We start from the raw sequence: 6,132 nt of genomic DNA on the forward strand, positions 1-6,132 counted from the left end.
GGCATTGATACTTCATTCATCGAGAATCTCAAGTTGTTGAATTATTTTCTCTCTATAGGAATCATCATCCACTATACCCTTAAGAGAAACTCTCAAAGAAGGAATTTCTAACTCCAAAGGCATAATGGCGTCAGCACCATAAACAAGTTATAAGGAGTACAACCCGTAGCAACACATACACTCATGCGATAAGCCCACAGAGCATAGTTTAATTGAGTATGCCAATCCTTACCATGCTTTTTTATAGTCTTTCAAAGAATTTGTTCAATTATCCTATTAGAAGACTCAACTTGACTATTTGACTAAGGATAATAAGGTGTAGAAAATTTATGTTGAATATGATTTCTTGAGAAACTTCTACACATCCTTATTTTTGAATGACGTTCCATTATCTTAAACTAAGGTGGAAGGTGTCCCAAATTGAGAAATGATGTTTTCCAAAATGAATTGACAAATTACTTCAGTGGTAGTGGATCGAAGAGAAATGACTTCCACCCACTTCATTAAGTAATCAGTGGCAGTTATGATGAATGTATGTCCTTGAGATGAAGGAGGAGATATTTTACCAACAAGATCCAAACCCCATGTAGAAAAGGGCCAAGATGCTACCTGTAATCGAAGCTCTTGAGTAGGGGCATGGATCAAATTTCTATGTTGCTGACACTGATGACATCTTTTAATAAATGCAAAATAATAATTTTCCATGGTTTGCCAATAATATCCCATTCAGAGCAATCCTTGAACTAAAGACCTACCCTCGAAATGCCCCCCGCAAGAACCTGAATGTGCTTCTTCGAGAGTGATAGGGACCTTAGCCTTGTTTAATCATCAAAGGAGAAGACCATTATAACCCCTCCTATAGAGAACATTAGAAAGGATAATATATCTAGCAGCCAATTTGTGAACCCCAGCCCTAGTATTCTTATTCACAAAATCGGGAAAGGTACCATCACTCAAATATCTTATGACATGCGAGTACCATTCATCAGAATTTATAATGCAACAATATGCCACATCACTAGGGTTATCAACAATAGCCAGGGAAGTAAGGTTGTGAATAGTGGATTGAAGATCTATCATGGGGTCCTCTAGAGACACAAGAGAAGTGACACATGCCATCGCATCAACATGTAGATTATCTTTTCGAGTGATGGGCTCCATAGTGTAAGAATAAAATTTTTGTAACAAGGATAAAGCTAGATCTTTATATTGCGATAATTTATCTTGTTTTGCTTGATAAACTCCTATCACTTGTCTTATGATTAGTTGAGAATCTCCATAAATATGTAGATTCTTCACACTTAATGCCAAGGCTGCTTTGATTCCTGCTAAAAGAGCTTCATATTTAGAAATGTTGTTGGTACATAAGAAATTGAGAAGATATGATAAAGGGATAGGCTTCTTTTTAGGATAAATTAAGACCACCCTTGCCCCCGATCCTGTACGACACTTAGAGCCATCAAAGAACAATTCCCAAGTTTCATCAACCTCAATGGAAAGAATTTATTCATCGGGAAAAGGCTCTGGATTAGGTAGGGAGAAAGAGTGAAGGAGCATCAACTAAATAATTATTCCATGCTTGACCCTTTATTGCCTTTTGCGAGACAAACTTAAGGTCAAACTCGGTCAATATCATAACCCACTTAGCTAAGCATTCAGAAAGATCAGTTTTGGAGAAAAGATGTTTAAGAGGATCAAATTTAATGCTAACATGAATCTCAGCATTCAAGAGATAATGCCTCCACTTTTGGGTTGCAAAGACCAAAGCAAGGCACTATCTCTCTATCGTAGAATATCAGACTTTGTAATCGAGTAGAGTGTGGCTTATTTAATAAATCGTGCATTATCTACCATCCTTATCTCATTATGCCAATAAGGCTGCAAGAGCTTGAGGGGAAGCAGTGGTGTATAAAAGAAAAGGCTTAGTAGGATTAGCAGATTGAAGAATGGGAGGGTTGGCCAAATAGGTTTTTAAGTCTTCAAATGCTTGATGACAATCCTCATTCCATTGGAAAGTGATATTCTTTTTAAGCAATTATGTGAAAGGAAAGGTATGATTTGCAAGTTGAGAGACGAACCTACAAATAGCTTGGATCTTTCCTTGCAAACTTTTTAGTTGAGAAAAATTATTAGGAGGTGGCATGTTAACAATAGCATCTATATTTTTCATGTCCACCTCAATGCCATGATGTGAAACTATGAATCCTAATATTTTTCCACTATCCACACCAAAAACATAGTTTTTGGGGATTCAAACGCATGTTATACTTATGAATTCTCTCAAAGATTTGATGAAGGATCTGAACATGATCTATACGAAGAATGGATTTGGCTAAGATATCATCAAGGCCTTATGCATATAGTCATGGAAAATAAGAGTCATAGCACGTTGATAGGTTGCACTTGCATTTTTCAATCTAAAAGGCATCACAATCTAACAGAACATACCCCAAGCAGTGGTAAAAGTAGTTTTATATTGATCTTGGGGATTGATGAAAATTTGATTATATCCTGAGAAACCATCCATAAAGGATAGTAAAGCATCTCCTGCTACCGAATCCACTACCATATAAATATTCGAGAGGGGAAAATCATCCTTTAAAGAGGTCTTGTTCAAATCATGAAAATCAGTACATATCCTAATCTTGTTTTCAGCTTTAGCCACCACCACAATGTTTGAAATCCATGGGGAATAATCGATAGGATGAATGAATCCAGCATCCAACAATTTTTCAATCTCATCTTTAACAAGTAATGCCACTTTAGGGTGAATCTTTCGAATCTTTTGCTTCACAAGTTTGACATCAGGAATTAGGACAATGTTATGAGTGGCAATCTTAGGATCTATGCCAGGCATATCAGAATATATCCAATCAAATATCTCAGGGAATTCATGTAACAACTCAGCATATTATTTTTGTTTTTCTTCGTCAAGACATTTCCCTATCTTGATGATCTTATCTTCAACACAAGGATCCATCTTGATATCAATGGTTTCATTTATTAGGAGATTGCTTTATTGAGGAGCATCTCTCAATTGATGAAATTCTTTTACTATCTCATCATTATTCCTTTCCTTACCAAAGTAAGCTTCCACATTTAAACAATAGGGAAAACTATGATTGTGGTGATAACAAGGAAGGTTGTCATAAGCTCCCATGAATTCAGCTAAGGAATCATCGGTACAAAAAACATCAAAAGCAAAGACACAAGAAGGGTTAAAGTCAATATATTCTAGATATTTTAGTAAGAGAGAAGCGTAAATGACATTAACACTAATAGATGGTCAGTTAGAGGCTTTAGTATGCTTGAAAGGATCATAACCAAGCCCAAATGTCATATCACGAAAGTTGTTTTCCAAGGGAATTTAAATCCCTTGTTCTTGAGTACCACATCCATTTCCATTATATCCACACCTAGCTAGGATGTGAAAACTAGGACCATAAAGGTTAGTCATTTCCGAAGAAGAAGGAGGATTTTCAAAAAGTGAAGGATCAAAATCATCTAGACCAGAAACTAAGGGAGATGAAATCTGAGAAGCCACCACAAATTTATTACTCAATGGCCCAGACAAAATAGATTGCTTTTTAGGTTCTTCTTCTTCTTTCTTTTTTTCGACCTTAGGTTCTGTAGGGGGAATTTTGTAATCCCCTACGAAAGTAGGATTGAAATTAAGGGATCCCCAATCATCTTTTGGAAGAATCTGTTTAGGAGAGAAAGTGTTCTCAATCATAGAATCAAGTTGAGAAGGTTCTTTCTCAAGAACCTTAGGTCCACTTGAGGAAGTATCGGGGATTGATCCAAATATAGGAGATAGGTTTGATGAACTATTCTCACTAATCAGATTAGAAGCTTTAGAGTAATTGTCTAAGATAGTTGGGGAAGAATTGATTGAAGAGGATGTATAACTTGATGTTTGTAAACAAGCCTGAAATCTCATGTCTCCTAACAAGGTATATGTTGTATTGTTGTAAATGAATTTGATTTGCCTATGCAATTTATAGGGAACAACTTGCATGCTATGAATCCAAGGTCTTCCTAGCAACAAGTTGTATGTCAACTCTCCAAACATAACATGGATAGGAGTAGGTAAAGTAATAGGACCTACCTTAATAGGAAAGGTGATGATACCTAGTGAAGATTTAGCAACATTATCAAAGCCAGGGATAGTGAGAGAATTAGGCTTGATAATGTTGGTATTTTGCTATGGTTTTGTCATTGATGTCATTCATGTCAACACCTATTAATACACCTACTTTGATGTGCAATAGTTATTGGTATATGGTTCACCGGCAGGTGTATTGTCGAAGACATCGTGTGGACACTTTGTTTTGAAGAATTAATCATTGGTATATTCATATTTGTATATTTTCTTTTACCGGCAAATAGGTCCAGATTATCTAGGGTTACACCGGCAGGTTTATCTTTTCCAGATCAGCATGGCATGCTATGGAGATGATTTATTATTGTTGTAAATGCATTAAGACGACATGTTCAATCGGTTATTGCATCGGATATTATATTGTTTGTAAAATGTTTTTATTGTAATATCTTGTAGAGCCGACCTAATAAAATTGGTCTTAGGGTATGGTATAAATGTAAGATCTTATTTGTAAGATCAAGTGTGGAATGCAAAGAAGAATTAAGTGAAGGTATATGCGAAATCAAGTAGGGATATACACGAAGACATCATTTGAAGGTGAAGTTAGGTTTTTGTAGAAGCATATCAGCATTACACCGGTACTGAATCTAGCATATGAAGATGCTATTTTGTGCAGTACATTCTTATTGGATTTAACCATCCAACTGTAGTCAGTGTGACTCCCATTTTGTGATTAAGCAATGAGCTCTAGGCTGTTGGCTTTTCTGCATGTGCAGACCCCATTTATGTACACTTACTATCTGCAGTAGTATCATCTGATTGTGGGTAAGGTTTCCCACTATGGTTTTTCCCCTTACAGGGTTTCCACGTACAAATATTTGTGTCATGTGTTGTGGATGACTTTATGTTTATGTTTCATGCATTAATCCTTACCGGTATAGCAATTTACTATTAACACTGTCTACCGGTATACTTAACTGGTTTACTGGTATTAAGAATTAAGTTGGTTAATAAGTTTTTGGTTTGAATTTATTAGACAACTGATTCACCCCCCCTCTCAGTTGTCTCCGGGACCTAACAATTGGTATCAGAGCTTAGTCCTCTTTTGCAAAAGTTTAGCAACTTGAGGAGATCCAATTTCTACTAATTATTTCAAGAAGGATAGTCCTAAACTTGATGGAACCAACTATGGGATATGGAAGATCAGAATGGAGACACATCTGAATTGCATTAGTAAAGACATCTAGGAAGTTACAAAGAATGGTTATACTGCTGTTGTAGCTGGTTAGACTGCTCCAACTACCTTAGCTAAAGATGAAGAGAATGATTGCAAAGCAGTAGAAGCACTTTTGAGCGCATTATCAGATCAACAAATCATGGGACTATCAGATAGGTCTACTGCTAAAGCTATTTGGGATCATTTGGAAACACTGAATGAAGGAGATTCCATAGTCAAGATTGCAAAACTTGAAAGCTTCCGAGTCAGGTATGAACATCTGAAAATGGAAGAAGATGAAAGGATTTCTGCTTTTATGGAAAGAGTAAATGAAATTATTTTGGGTATTAAATGTTGTGGAGGAACTCTGAGTGAGGATGAAATTGTCTCAAAAATATTAAGAGGTTTGCCATCGACATATAAAATGAAGGTTACTGCTATAAATGAGTTGAGAAAAATGCCTAATACATCAGTAACTAGGGATACATTGATTGGAAAACTTTCAGCCTTTGAAATTGAGGAATTTGGTCCTGCTGCTATAAAGACTAATTTGGCCTTTAAAGCATCAACATCATCTGCTCCATCATTTGACAAATCAGACTAGAGAGCCTTTTATACAAGAGAACTTGAAGAAACCAGAAAGGAGAATGAAGAGCTTGAAGAACTTGAAGCACTATTTGCAAGGAAAATGCCAAAAGGTCCAATTGGAAGTAAGTATGAAGGTAAAGCACCCTTTAAATGTTTTAACTGCAATAAGATTGGTCATATGGCTTCAATATGCCCTGATAGACATGCTAGACTAAGAGAAGAAGCT

This window comes from Cryptomeria japonica, chromosome 10 (assembly GCF_030272615.1).
Source record: "Cryptomeria japonica chromosome 10, Sugi_1.0, whole genome shotgun sequence".
Lineage (NCBI taxonomy): Eukaryota > Viridiplantae > Streptophyta > Pinopsida > Cupressales > Cupressaceae > Cryptomeria > Cryptomeria japonica.